The sequence below is a fragment of the Papaver somniferum genome, chromosome 7 (assembly GCF_003573695.1).
Source record: "Papaver somniferum cultivar HN1 chromosome 7, ASM357369v1, whole genome shotgun sequence".
Taxonomy (NCBI): Eukaryota; Viridiplantae; Streptophyta; class Magnoliopsida; order Ranunculales; family Papaveraceae; genus Papaver; species Papaver somniferum.
This window is the reverse complement of record NC_039364.1, coordinates 239,016,451-239,033,085: the sequence shown is the minus strand read 5'-3', so window position 1 is coordinate 239,033,085 and position 16,635 is coordinate 239,016,451.

Sequence of the window (16,635 nt, the reverse complement as noted above, 5' to 3'; positions counted from 1 at the left end):
GACTCTAAATTGTCGAAGATTCATTAATGGCGGAAATGTATGACAGTTTTGTGTCGTCAAAAAATGTTAAATTCCCTGACGACCCTTTGGAAGCGTCGTTTCTGTTTTGGTTACGCATTTGACGACTTAAACAGTCGTTAATTTTTAGAAATGTCGTTATACACTGTCGTTAATCTCTAAAAAGAATCTTTAGTGTATGACAGTTTAAAGTCGTTATTGTTTTGATCATGATGTATCTGACGACCCTAAACTGTCGTTAATGTCGGTGAAGGGTCGTTACTTGAAAAAAAATATTAATCAAGGGTAAAATAATATATTCATCTTCCGATGTTTACACCCCTGAAAAATTTGGGGGGCAAACAAAATTCCATGGCCCCCCAATTAGAAGTTATGGCCCCCAATTAAACTAGGATGATTTTGACCCAATTAATTCTTTGAATGGATACAAAGGTTTGATATAGCTAAAGACTTATCCCATGACTTGTTTGTGTAAATACTTGAATGAATGAGGTTTCAATAATAAGTGTGTTGTTTTTTAATCGGTTTTTAATTTATGGATCGCCAATCCTTTTCGGAAAATCTCAATGAGGTTTTCAACTAGAGACCTTACTGATCCTTGCTCTCCATTTTAATTCTGACATTTACATGACCGTTAACCGAGGTTTCTGTTCAGTAGAATCTCAGTCTCTGAACCCCGGTGTTTGTTTGGAGATGATTATCACGCTAGCACAAGGTGATTCATATCATTTGGTTGGTTAGTAGTGATATCTGTAACTAATACATCAGTTTATCGTGAGAAGTCCGGAATGTTATGGGACCATTTGATTTTTTGTTTTTTTTGGAGGTTTGACCAATATTAGAGAAATATGGAAAAATTAGGTTTTTTACTCAAACGAGGGAGTTTCACGAGATGCCTTGGCAGGCCCCACGCCTCTCTTTCCTATTTTATATTATTATTTTTCATCTTTGTTTGAGGAAATATGGAGAAATTAGAAGTTTTGCTCAAATAAAGAAGTTTGCTCAAACAAGAGAGTTTCCATGAAATGGGGCATATAGTAAAATAAGATGGAAAATAAAAAAGAGAGGCATGGGACCGGCACGTCGGCATGACCAGTCGTTCGATGGGCACGTACCCGACCTTCAAAATATTACAACTAGTCGTCCGGTGGGCCCGTACCCGACCTTCAAAATATTACAACTATCTATCTCGACGGGAACAAACTCACGAGTTCGTCATTCGGGGAATTTACTGGTAGTGTACCTGAGCTTTACTTGTCTCGCAGTAAACTCACTGGTCTGGAATCATTAGGATCTTTGGGATATCAGGCGATTAACCTCTCAAGAAACAAACTTACCGGGGATGCATCTATCCTGTTTAATCAAAACCATGCATTTATTGATTTCTCGAGGAACCAATTTGAAATAGTCCCTCCATATCAATATATGCAGTTACTGATATTTTGGTTTAAAATAAAATGATTAAACGTTAATTAGATTTTTTTCCTAAGTTTTGTACTCTATGAAGTATCAAACTGAAGGGGTTATGTTTTCCACTATCTTTAAAATCAGTAATAGCATCACGAAGACTAGATGACCGCTGTCACGGTGGGAGGAAGACCGAAGGAAAAAGGAATAGACCGAAGGAAAAAGAAAATACCGCTGCAATTGGACTGTAAAATAAAATTTGTGCGTAAAGTGAAAGTATCACTTTTCTTGAAACGGAGGGAGTACATCGTTTCATTAGTTGCAAAGAAAAATTAGATGCATAAACCAAAATATGGTTACATAAAGTTTATGTATCCTTTATACATTTATTTTCGAAAGTTGTGTCTAAAATGATAGATACCTTCAAATTTTTCGTAAAAACTCTAAATACGATATTGTTGTTTGTACTCATTGCGTACATTTTTTTAAAACCTTCCAACGAGATAAAATTTGAAAAATTTCAAGGCACGGGATTTTTTGATATGTTATATTAAAGTTTGGTTACCAATTATACCCCTAAAAAATAGGATACATAAGGAATTATAATACCATTTGGCTCTTATATCTATTTGCCCTTTCTCTTTGGGTTATTTACGAAAATGTCTAATACGTTATTTCCCTTCCTCTTTGATTTATTTACGAAAATATCTAATACCTATTTGCCTTTCCTTTTGGGTTTATTTACGAAAATGTCTAAAGGAAAAAAAAAGGAAAATTTGATTTAGAGGGGCAGTGTCGTACTTTCATCGTGGAGCCAAATCCAATCTTTTTGTGTTAAATTGGAAAAAGTGTCACGCTTCACATTGACACAAAGTCACCATATATAGAGTCCTCCCTTGCTTCGCTCGGTCGGCCTAATTACATCGCAATGTAAAACCTGATAGCCAGAATAAGTAAGTTACTTCCACGCGAAAATTTTCATTTTTTTGTTTGAGCATATTAGTAAATTTCAGTGTCCAAAAAAGAATTTTTTCCTGCATGACCAATTATATACATTAAACAATTTGTACCAAAAAGATGTTACTTGGGTTAAATGCCCCACGACAATGTGTGAGTAGTATCGGCGCAATTACTGACCAGTTATTGATCCATAACATTTTTTTGCTGTGATAGATTTTAGAATTTGGAATTGCATTGCTAATTAGTAGTATGAAAGTAATATTGATCAGTTATTAATTAATCATGATAATTGTGTCGTGAACTTCCTTTGTTGTATAAAATTTTAACTTCAGTGTTGTATAATGATAAAATTATTAGAATCTTGAAATACACTCGATTAATATTTTGTCTTATAGATCCATGTCTAGACGTTCTAACTACATCACCCTATTTAGATATCGAGTCGTGAGGGGCCCATACGTGAATTTCACAACGCCTTTGAGCTATATGGTTTGACATTTTTGCGGCCTAATATGGAAATCTATACCCAGTTTTCAAGCTTTGATTTCAAAGCTCTCGAGGATTTGAATAGAAATCCACAATTTCCAATAAATAATGTAACATAATTATATGGAAATTTATATAACATCCGTACCATTACGACACAGGTTAAATCCTAGTTCTATTTACAAATTATACATCGGCGTTTTGGAATCAACATCCTTAGCATTAACGTTTGTCCATGGAGATTAGAGTTAGATCCCTTTCAGATCCCCTAAAAAGCGGATAATCGGATTATGTCTGTCTTGGTCCCACCGGTGGTGGAGCCAGTTTTTCCAAAAACAATAAAAGAATTATTAATGTTTATTTCTTAGAAACAAAGCCAAACAAAATTTTGTAAACACAACAAATGATGACTTACCACCGCAGGTCTGAAGTGAATGCTTGCGAAGAAAATGAGCATTAAAATTGAGAAACAATACGTTTTTAGAAACCAAGTTGAAAATACAAAATTGATCCATTAGCCCTCTGAAATCTTTTTCATGAGTTTACAAGACAAATAAAATAAAATATTGTATTAATATCCAAAAATATTTTAATGTTATAGGGCCTTTGGCCCGTGTGTGCGGCCCATCTATATGTAACCAGGGTTAATATCTTAGCCAATAGATAGAGGCTTACTCCTATGTAATGATGATACATTGATATCTAATGAATAAGATCTCTCTTCTCTATATTTCTCCTTCAACACGTTATCAACACGACTCTACCAGTTTCTACAATTTTTTTTTCTATTAGTTTTTATCGCACGAGATCAATCATGGATTCCTTCACGAAGATATTAGCGTGGTTCTGGTCAAGATTAATTTCTATTATGGATGTGTTACCAGGTATTCTCGTTCCACAAAAGAATCTCGTTTTCATAGTATTTTCTAGGGTTCCACGAATATATGATTGTCAAACATAGAGATTTCACCATTAGATTTTCATGAAATTTTAATATGTTCAACATAATTAGGGATTAATTACAAATTTACAATTTCAATCAAATCGGAATATGATGCAATCTCCAAAACTGGATTTTAATGAATATGTGTACGTTCAGGAAAACCCCAATTTATAACAGCGTCGAAAACCCTAAGTTTTAAGAATTCCAACCGTTAGATTATTCTGTCTTTTTGGTATGTGTACATATTCTTCTTGTTGATCGCCTGTAAAAATTTCATAAAGATCCAAGCATGGAAAATAATCGAAAGTATGTGATATTTCCAGCTGTGTCCACATAAACGTAATCTGAAATAGTCTTATGACATCATACATAATGTTTTTTCTAACCGTTGGATTATCTTTAAATTTTAATATGTTTATAATAACATTAATATGAATCTACTTTAAAAATGTCATCACGATTGGAGTGTTATGCAATTGTCTATTGATCAGAATAGTTGAAAGATTATTTTTTCGATTTTTAGGGTTAACAATATGTTTTGGGCTCATATGCTAATAGTTTCAAGTATATTATCAATGAACCTGAATACTTCATATATAATGGAACATATATGCTTATACTTTTTAACCATGACCTTGTCAACCCAATGGACCGGGCCTTGACCAAATAATTGACCAGACTTTGACCTAACCAATTCAACTCGAATTTGACATTTTGGACTCAAAAGTACTTGAGCACCATTAAAGAGTCTATGACATGGAAGTTTGTGTGCACAGCTACAATACTTTCTTCCTAAAAATTTTCAACTTATGAAGATACATCGTTCAAAGAGGAAGCCATACCTTCAACATTTCTAAGACGATATATTGACTCCAGACAATGTAATGCTTTGAAGGAGGTTTCATTTTTCCCCAAACTTGAATGTTCAGTGGGATGTAATCCATTTGTTAGACTATAATGAGTCAATAACTTCGACAATGATATGTTGTAATTAAAAGAACACCTTAATTTTTGTGGAAAAAAATTCACAAAAGTTTCTATGGGTCAGAAAATACTTTCCTTTTTTATTTTTATTTTGTACTTCATTGATGATATTAATGAACCAATATGGTTTGGAGTATGATAAAAAGAGATGAACAATATTTTGTAAGCTATTCAACCTAAAGTAATTGGTTGTGAGGCATAATTCGATTCTCTTAAACAACGTGTCACATCTGTTGGGATAAAGAAACTTCCCAACATAAGATACTATGACAATGTTAGCAATGGAAGGCACCCCGACGAAAAGAGGGTTAGACGTGCTGGATTATACCAACATCAGTATGTTGAAACATGTGAAATAAAACACATAAATTATGGTAGAAGATATAAATCTTTTCTAGAATAGGTCCGAGATGTAATTCTGGCTTCAGCAGTAATGATACAAAGTAAATGTATCTACCTATAATGGGACAAAAATGTAATTCTGACTTATATCAATGAGAGTTGCAAATCTTGGTATAAGCATTTTACTGAGAATGGTACAAGCGTTGTAATGCAAGTATCATATGTTAGTAGTCAACTACAAGAGATATATCGAGTTTAAAGGAAAACGAAACGAACTCACTATATTCTTGGAGAAAGTTGAAAAGACGAGGGTACCCAAATACACAACAATCTTTTATTTATCCACCTATAAGTCCTCTTACCGAAAGTGATCGTCTATGGACAAAGTCGAGACAATGCAATAAATCGGTATTTACACTTTGTGTGAGTTTATATGGATACAAGATCGAGACATACGACTACCAAAGTGTGATACTTGATAATAGGTTCGGAATTAACCAAACTCTATATGACCACTATCAAGTATATGCGGAGTTAACATATATAATTATGGAAAACAAAAGTAAATCACACAACAAGATTTTTTTAATGAGAAAAACTACAAATACAGAAAAACCCCGGGACCTAGTCCAGAATTGAATACTCTCAAAATTAAGCCGTTATATAAAATATAAACCAACTTTGTATAGTTGAGACCAATCAACTACCCCTAGTTCACTTAGTTCCCTCAGCATCCCTGCGCTTCCGACTTCGATGAGTGCATGCGCTGGAACACCTTTGGATCGTATTCCAAACAGTAAAGTAACAATAAATATGTTTGGTAACAACTCTTTCGATTCTTTCAAGATAAAGATATCTCAAGTCATACGCAAAGGCTCTTCCGTTTAATCTAATAAACTCCTTTGCCTGGTTAGATAAGTCTATCCAATAACTACAAAGTAGTCAAATTTAGATTCAAAATCAATCAATATAGATTCCAACAAGAAATTATAAAGTGATGCCGATCTCACGCAACTAATCAATCGAATAAATCCGATTCTAGTTGGATCCCAGCCGATCAAGGTTTGTGCACACCCAAAGATATGAGAACCAAATAAGAAATCTGCTTTGTCTTCAAATATTTTTTAATCTTCAATAAACACCTGTAGAACACCACTTGAATCTCTTGTGATCAATCACACACAAAACATAGTCTGTTAACAATGGATTATTAAAAGATGTCTTTAAATCTACAAACAGTTCTAAAGATCTCGTCGATACTTCGATCTAGTTTGAGTGAATCTTATATCAGAAGAGAAGATTCTCAAGAATAAACAAACTAGGTGCAATCAAAGGTTCAACAATCGTTAGTCAATCAAATCAATCAAAAACTAATAACACTGCAATTATCTAGTTTCCCACCAACAGTACTCGTAGAGCTTCTTGATCCCACAAAAGTCTTTAAACAAGTGGTCGTAAGATATTTCACCTAATTAGGATACTTTCCTCTCTGATTAGACGGCTCCACCAGAAACAACAAAAAGATGAAGTTTTCCTGGCTCTTAGGATGGTTTGATTTAAATTAAAACTTAGGCATTTATAGTCCAAGGATGTTTGGAAACCAAGGAATTTCTCAAACCGAAAATATTCTCAAGATATGCAATTAATAGCAAAATTCGGTTTTTCCTAATTCCAATAAATGCTTGTCCAAAATTTCCGAAATCTCTCAATAGAAAATCTCCAATTAGTAAATGCACATTATTAATTTTTATTCTCTAGAGATACGCATTTAATTGCTGGTAATTAAGGCATATAAAACCAAAAACCTTAATTAAAAGATTCTCAATTTATTTCGGCACGTGATCTGCTTGAGTACTAAGGAATATCTTTGAACAATAAATTATAAGAGTTACTGAACGTGTTCAAAGTATGTTGACATCCTTTCACTGTAAATCCTTATTCATATTTACATGGATTTACATTCTTGGAATCGGTTATACCACACTTCCAAACAAGTTTAAAATTGGTTCACCTGTATTCCAAGATCACTATGTGATTGACCAAATATTGAATCGCATACATGGGTTCAATCGGTTATACCAATCACTAGGATCGGTTATACCAATCACTAGGATCGGTTATACCTTAATATGGAATTACTTGTGATCGGCCACACGATACCAAGACCGGTTACATCAATTACCAGGATCGGTTACATCAATTACCAGGAATGGTTATCATATACTCATGGTATTGCTTGTGATCGGTCACACCAGTTACCAGGATCGTTTACACCAATTACTAGGATCGGTTACACCAATTACCAGGACCGGTTACACCAATTACAAGGATCGATTACACTACACTCTGTGATCGGCCACACCAATTACTAGGATCTGTCACACCAATTATAAATATTAATCATACCATCTCATGGTGTTTACTTAGGATCGGTTACACCAATTAATAAAAACTAGTCATACCAAATCATAAGTCAGTCATTGTGATTAGTTATACCAAGATACATAAAAAAAGTTATGATCGGTTCTACCATCTCACACATATTGGTAATCCAAAGATTTGTAATGAATAGCCATACCAATAAGCCTAATGATTTCCCTTTCGATTCATAAAACAAGTACATGAATGTAATTCTTTTAAACAAATGTAAAACACAAGCGTTATTCTTTGTAATCTAATTCCCTAATACTAAGATCATACAATCATGACCATGTCACATCGCTGGAGTATCATATACAGCTTCGCAGTTATGATTTCAATATAGCACTACTTGAAAGACACATTAGGAATGAAACAGTTCAGGTCAATATTACTAACCTCAAGAGGAAAGGATGATGTTGTCGTTGTAGTTCGCTTCTTCTTCAATTTCTTCAGGGCTTCGTAGTAATAATACTTGTATGTCTCAACATTCCTAGACTTTCTAGTCTAACCTAAACGAAGTTGACTCTAGTCAAAAATGACGTGTAGGTCTCTATATTCGAAGGCTAGCGTACTATTTGACTCGGGTGTGCGGCTAGCATAAAAAGTTTTTTACAAAAGTTTTGTTGCTTAAACAAGTGGGAGATTTTAGACTTTTTTGTGTTTTGCGCAACAAATACCATATGGTTAAAATAATTCATATTTATTTTAAGTTAATCATGATTTATTATAATCTGTTTTATGGTTTGTTTATGGATTAATCTTACTCTAAAGACTAGCTTAAGGTTAATGCTATATAAGGTTGAGTCTAAGAATGACATGTCCTTTATCTTGACATGTCATATGAGCTATCCAATGTAGCTATAATGTGTCCTCCAACTCATGATGGAAAGGTTGGAGTGACAGGTGGCAAGCATGACTAGGAGTTTCTTCTATCCTCACAAGTTTTCTTTAAAATCAAATCTGTTTTCATTCCATCATGAAGTAATGTGAGGAAATATAAGTTGATAATGTTAGAGCACTTCTCAGTCGAACTCGCACGCGTTGCTATATCAAGCTCGTTTGTCTAGTATAGTTTCCAAAACTATAAGTCTTGATTTCTAGTCTACTTATAGCTAAGTCTCAGATTAGGATAAAATTTGTAGTTGAGCTTTAGACTCCAAGACGTTCATCAATTGAAGACGAGGAACTACTAAGGGGAGCTTGTGGAACTTCATCAACAAAAGGTATGTGGAGACTTGAACTCATCTATCACCCAAAAGTCTATTTCTATTATATCTCCTATTTGAGACAAAAGTCGTATATCTATATAGACTTAAATTATACACATTTGATATTTCGATCTGAGTTTAACTCGCTTACATATTTCTCGAAATATGTGTTGGTAAGCTTTCTCTTTAACCAAGTTCATCTTATATTCTTGACGAAAGTGAAAATATGATCATGTGAAAATCGCCTAGTAACATCTTATATGATTTGTATGAGACAATCATTTAGTGTAGACTCGGTTTGTTTCGTATTGATCATTTGATCACTTGAAAGTTGCTTTGAATCTAATAGTTTGTGTGAGACAGCTATTGTCGTCTTCTAAGAATATTTCAATGATTGAAATGGGAGTTTAGAACAATTAACCATCATTGGATATAACACAGTATGTGTACTTGTATGCTAACTATTGCAAGTTATTCCAAGTCTGGGAACCATAGTATGCATACCCATATGCGTACTGGTTTGTTAGTTGAAGTCCGGGAACTTAGTATGCATACCCGTATGCGTACCGGCATAACAGTTCAAGTCCGGGAATTCAACTGATTTTTTGCATGTACGCAAGTATGCGTACCCGTTCGCACCCATACCAAGTCCGGCTACTTAGGTATGCGTATCCATCTGCATACTTGAGTGGGTTATGTTCTAAAATAGGTTTGTTCATGAACTAATAGATTAATAAAATAAGGAATGCAATCTTTTGCAAACTGTGGCTATAATGTTCATGAATTGATTCGAGTGAATCAAAATCGATTTTGCTTCAATTGTGTCTTGTGTACTTCTATGAGAATATAAACAATTGAACAACTCAATAACTAGTTTCACTTGAGTCATTTGAACTAGTTGTGTTAAGAAGAACAAGGTTGATATGAAAGTGTTCATATGGATAACTTCGGTTAACTATTGTTGAGCCAACAAGGTGTACACATTTAGGTACTGAAAAGGCGGGGGTACAACAACCTCAGCCAATATTTCGATTAGCAATCTGTATGGACTAACTCTAATATACTTTTAAGAGAATCAACTAGACAGTCAGACTCAATCTTAATAAAAAGTATGTCAAGTAGTTAATATCTCAATCTCTCGATTTGATATTTAATCAAGCAAATGGAAATATGCGAGTCTTTATCAAATACTAGAGAGATAAACTTGGATGGTACCAAAGACCAATATCCAAGTGTCAATCAATGTAAATCAACAACCAAAGGTTGGATATTCTAATTGATTGATCTTAACGCATAACCTGTGATATTTCAATTATATAACAAAATATAATGCGGAATAGAAATAACACAGACACCAGAAGTTTTGTTAACGAGGAAACCGCAAATGCTGATAACCCCGGGACCTAGTCCAGATTAAACACCACACTGTATTAAGCCACTACAGACACTAACCTACTACAAACTAACTTCGGTCTGGACTGTAGTTGAACCCTAATCAATCTCACACTGATTCAAGGTACAGTTTCGCTCCTTACGTCTCTGATCCCAGCAGGATACAACGCACTTGATTTCCTTAGCTGATCTCACCCACAACTAAGAGTTGTTACGACCCAAAGTCGTAGACTTCAATAAACAAATCCGTGTCACACAGAAAAATCTATGATGATAGATAAATCTGTCTCCTACAGATAAACCTATGAGTTTTTGTTCCGTCTTTTGATAAATCAAGGTGAACAAGAACTAATTGATAACTCGGCCTTATATTCCCGAAGAACAGCCTAGTATTATCAATCACCTCACAATTATCTAAATATTATGGTAGCGAAACTATATATTGTAGAATCACAAACGATGAGACAAAGATGTTTGTGATTTCTTTTTATCTTGCCCTATCGGAGATATAATCTCAAGTCAATTATTCGATTGAACTCGTACGATAGAAAATGGCAAGATCAAATCGCTCAACTACAAGAAAGTAGTTTCGTATGACTTCACAATACCAATGAAGTCTTTCAGTCGTTAACCTACAGGGTCTCGAGAAGAAACCTAAGTTTAAAGGAGAATCGACTCTAGCAAAACCAACTAGTATCACACAGGAGGTATGGGATTAGTTTTTCCAATTTCTAGATGTCTCCTTTATATAGTTTTCAAATCAGGGTTTGCAATCCAAGTTACCTTGGTAACAAAGCATTCAATATTCATCGTTAGATGAAAAACCTGATTCAACCAAGCTAATATCTTTCAACCGTTAGATCGAAACTTAGCTTGTCACACATAAATGAAATGTATTCATTTAGGTTTGAGTAACCGTACCTAAACGTGTACACTTATTTATTTCACAAATAGTTAACCAATGGTTATCCATATGAGCACTTTCATATTAACCGTATTCATCTTTCTCATAACTAGTTCAAATGACTCATAAGAACTAGTTCAAGAGTTGTTCAATTTCTTAGGTCTTTATTCATAGACACAATTGAAATAAAATCGGCTTGATTCACTTGAATCAATTCATGAACACTATAGCCACAGTTTGCAAAGATTGCATTCCTCATAATTTATTGTTTTAAGCTCATGAACTACCGATTTGAGAAATAACCAGCTTGGGTACGCGTACGGGTATGCGTACCTTAGATACCGGATTTGAGTTTACAAACTGAGCATAAATTTTCGGTTCGAAAACTTCCGTTGGTACACGTACGGGTATGCGTACCTAAGGCGATTGGTTTACTAGTTAGCAATCTTACAAACTCAGCAGAAATTTTCGGTTCGAAAACTTCCGTAGGCACGCGTACGAGTACGCGTACTCAACCTGTCTCCTTCAACAATAACACATGCACACATATGCACGCACTTGGTTTCCGGCACATGGATTTATACACTAATGTGCGAACACACTATATATGCTTATATCCATAGTTGGTAATCTCAACTCTACATTTCAATCATTGAAACATTCTTCTATAATGTTATAACAATTGTTATTCATGACTATCGTCATCAAAGCTATTTTCAAGATTGAAACGTCATCATGACTTTCGTCACGGGTAAATATGAAAATGGTTAAAGCAAAAGCTCACCAACACATATTTCGAGAAAAAGATGCGCGAGTAAACTCGGCTCGAAATAGCAAATGTGTATGTATGAAAACTATCATACTTATACAACTTTGTCTCGAGACTAGGAGATAAAATAGAATTTTGAGTGACAAATAAGTTCAAGTCTCCACATACCTTTTTGTCGGATGAAGTTCCACTTGTTCCTCGAGTAGTTCTTCGTCTTCGTAAGATGATCGCCATGAAGTCTGGAGCTCAACTGCACTTAACTATCCTAGACGCCATGAAGTCTGGAGCTCAACTGCACTTAACTATCCTAGACCGAGACTTAGTCATAAGTAAACTAGAAATCAAGACATATAGTTTTTTGATCACTAATATTGACAAACATGCTTGAGATAGCAACGCATGCGAGTTCGACTGAGCAGTGCTCTAACAGGTACGGTTACCCATATTTAAATGAAGTAACTTTTCATTTGTGTGTAACAAATTAAGTTCTATGTAACGGTTGAAAGATATTAGCTTGAGTCTAATCAGGTTATCATCTAACGATGAATATCGAATGCTTTTTTACCAAGGTAAGATTCATTGTAAATTAACCCTGATTTGAAGACTATATAAGGGAGAACTCTAGAAACTGGGAAACCTAATCCCCAAACCTCCTATGTGATACTAGTTGCGACTAGAGCCGATTCTCCTTTAACCTAGGTTTTTCCTAAAACCATTATAGGTTAACGACTTAAAGACTTCATTGGTATTGTGAAGCCATACCCAACTATTTTCTCTGTAGTTTCGTGTTCTGGTCTTGCTTTGTCCTATCATATTGAGTACTATATTCCCTAAGATTTGATAGAGATTTAATCTCCGATAGGTAAGATAAAAAGTAGTCACAAACATCTTTGTCTCATCGTTTGTAATTCCACAATATCTTGTTTCGCTACCATACAATTAAGATTATTGTGAGGTGATTAATATTACTAGGCTGTTCTTCGGGAATATAAGTCCCGTATATCAATTGGTTCATGTTCACCTTGATTTATCAAAAGACAGAACAAAACTCATAGGTATTTCTGTGGGAGACATATTTATCTAATCAATAGACTTTTCTGTGTGAGACAAATTTGTTTATCAATTCTTCGACTTTGGGTCGTAGAAACTCTTAGTTGTGGGTGATATCAGCTAAGAGAATCAAGTGCGTAGAGTCCTGCTAGGATTCAGAGGCGTAAGGAACGCGACTGTATCTTGATCAGTGTGAGATTGGTTAGGTCTCAACTACATTCCAGTCCGAAGTTAACTTACATTAGGCTAGTGTCTGTAGCGGCTTAATACAATGTGGTGTTCAATTCTGGACTAGGTCCCGGGGTTTCTCTGCATTTGAGGTTTCCTCGTTAACAAAATTTCTGGTGTCTGTGTTATTTCTTTTCCGCATTATATTTGTTTATATAATTGAAATATCACAGGTTGTGCGTAATTCAATCAATTAGATAAATCAAACTTTGGTTGTTGATATAAATTGATTTACACTTGAACATTGGTCTTTGGTACCGTAAAATTTGTTTCTCATAATAGTCAGGCTCACGGATTCTATCTGTTTCATTTGCTGATTACATAGAGAAACAAAGATATAACTCTTGGATATATTTCCATTGATTGAGTCTGACTGTCTAGTTGATTCTCTTGGAAATTATATTGGAGTTTGTCCATAAATATTGCTTAAGCGAAATATTGGGTGTGGTTGTTAGACCCCCGCTTTTTCAGATAATAAGTCATGAAAGTTTAAGTGTCTTGTGTGTGTGTCTATTTCCTTGTTCTCAACCTGATTATGTATGGACTATATGTAGTGTTCTTGCTGCATATGGTGTTGTTTTGTGTGTTGTTGTATGCCAATACTAGTGTTAAGTTCTATTTTCGGCATATGGTTACTCTCTATCATGTTTTGGTATAATAAATGATAGTTAAGATGCTGAAATTCCAACATTTTTGCTGAGACAACATAAGCTGTCTGCAGAGTCTCCATATGTTGTTTTGGTCAAACAGAATACAAAAATTTGGGACATATTATAACTTTTGATGGAGTGACTTGTGATCCTGCTAAAACTGTGGCATGAATGAATAACCTCTTCCAACTACTTTAAAGGAGTTACCTGGTGTTTTATGCCTCAAAATTTATTATAGAAAGTTTGTTAAGAATTTTGGCCTCATCAAATACCTCTCACAAACCTTATGAATAAGAATTTATTTTAATGGTGTTCTGCATTTAACAACTTCAACTAGCAACAAATAGAAAACAAGTCCTAGCACTTGCTGATTTTTTTTAAGGAATTCATCGTTGAAGATGATTCTTGTGACAATGGTATTGGTGTTTTCTACGATTTTTTTTGTAACCAAGAAATTTTAATTTCTCCATATAGATTGTACATGTAAGCATGTAAGAAGTTTGATTTGAATCACAAAGAAGATATGTTTAACCACAACTATATGTTATGCTCCAAATGGTTTGCCAAGGAAAATGGTTAAGCAATTCTGGAGCCGACAAGATTAAATTGGAGTGTAACTATAACAAGACCAAATCAGTTTGTGAACTGTCCAAATCAGTTTGCGAACAAATAGTAGTTTCGTAACTCAAGAGCCGTTTGTATTTGACAAGTTCGCAAACTTTCCAAAATAGTTTGTGTATCTTAATGCAAAAAGGTATCCAAGAAACCTTCAAAATCAACCTTCGTGAAATGTATATATTGAAAGATTTAATATCTAGGTTTATCTCAAAATCGACCAGCGTGAAATAAGCAAATCAGTTCGTGTATGCGAGTTAATTAGTTGAGGTTTCTTTATAAAGTCTTTATTTTTATAAGTTCAAGTTGGTGAATTGATTAAATCAGTTTGTGAACATAAGAACTAACTTGTTTTCTCCTTATTGCTTGAATTCTTCTTTGCAATGTTCATCATATATAATACTAAAGTCATAAGATACGTCTCAGTAGATAGAATGGTACATAATATGAGTAAATATGATAATTAGTCTTCATCTAGACTATAAATCATGATATAGTTTTGCTCAACTAAATATAACAATAAGCTTGACATACCAAAACTTGTGAGTTTGACCGACTGATCGATGATTTAACCTAAAGAACCATATTAGGGTGTTGGAAGAGTAACTTGAGGTGATACCCTGAACTTTTTTTAGGTTTAAAATAGCCTATTAGAGTTGACGAATCAAGTTTGCATTAATATTCAAATATGAAGTATTTTTTACTGCCTTTAGTTCAAATATATGTGTGAGATAAAATTCTTGGGGTAACCCACATGTATTGGTATATCAAGTTTGTTATCAAATTTGGATGCCAACACCATTTTTTGATTTGTAGCATACTAAAGCCTGTTTCTACTAGATTATTTTAGGTGATAAAGTCTTAGAATTATCCAAGTTACTCTTGAAAATGGAACATTAAAGATCACACGAAAATATCATTTTGAATAACTTCATTGAAATTTAATAACGAAGACTGTATTTGTTTCCGAAATTTTTCCTTTTTGTCTATCTGCTTATCTATTTATCTTACGTAGAAAAGTCGAGAACTTTTAGTAAATCATCTAATTGTAAATAAGGATACATCATATCATAGACTAGCCAATGGAAAATATCCTGTGATGTTTTGAATTCGAGTCTTGACTTGAAACTTTTCGAATAACCAACCAAGTAAGAAACGTTCTATGAACACGGCGTAATTGAGTTTGTATACCTAATTGATCAGTCCATGAACCTATTTAGTGCTGCAAGTTTCTAAACTCTAAAGTACACTTGAGTTTGCGAACCTATTTTTGTGAGTTCGAGAACCTAATTGAAATCCAAACTTCCTAAACTATAATTAATTTCATTTTGATTTGGAGAACCTAATTAAAATTAAAATTTCCTGAACCCGAGAATCATTTTGCTCGTGAACCTACTTTGTAAGTTCACGACCTTAATAAGATTTTAAAGTTCTTGAACCCTAAACTCACTTGAGTTCGCGAACCTACCTTTGAGAGTTTGCAAACCTAAAATTGCGTACAATGAACCAATTTATATTTTTGGGTCCACACTATTTCCATTCTTAATTAATTTTTTTACGGGAAAAGTTTTAGCTCTTACCAAGGATTGATTTGACTTGTGAGCCAAGTTATTAGATCTTTTTTTAAGCAATTGCAACATTGTTTGAACATTGTATACTATTATTAGTTTGATGATATCTTTGGAAGTAATTCTCATATAAAATTTACTTGATGCTAAATATTTCTACTACTTCAAACTATGGAAAGAAACTCAAATGTAAGTCAAGGTCTAACTACAAAAAAATGTATTTTGTATCGTAGGAAAGATCCTAGACTTAGAAGTTTGGGTTGCAAGAGAATATTATTTACATCTAAAACAACCTAACCTTGATCGGTTTCTAGTTACATATATAGTGGACATATCTACAACAAAGAAAATTTAATCCTCTACATGGTGTCTCTTTTTAGAATTTTTTCCTCAAATACCAAAGGTTCCTCGATATCTAAGGTAAGACTTTAAAAAGACTTCACTTAGGGATCCGTGAAAAGCAGGTCAACCTATCTTTCTAAGATAGTTTTCTAACATGTATCTCAGTTTGACCTATTTATAATTATTAACTTTTTATTCAAAGTTCATTCTCTTCAACTATAAAGCCAATCAAGAATTATAGATCAAATTTAGATTTGATAGAAAACTTCAATCTCGATTAAGTATAACGCTTATGTTTGAATCCGGTATTGAATTTTTCTACAAGAAATCATCTTAGATAAATATTTA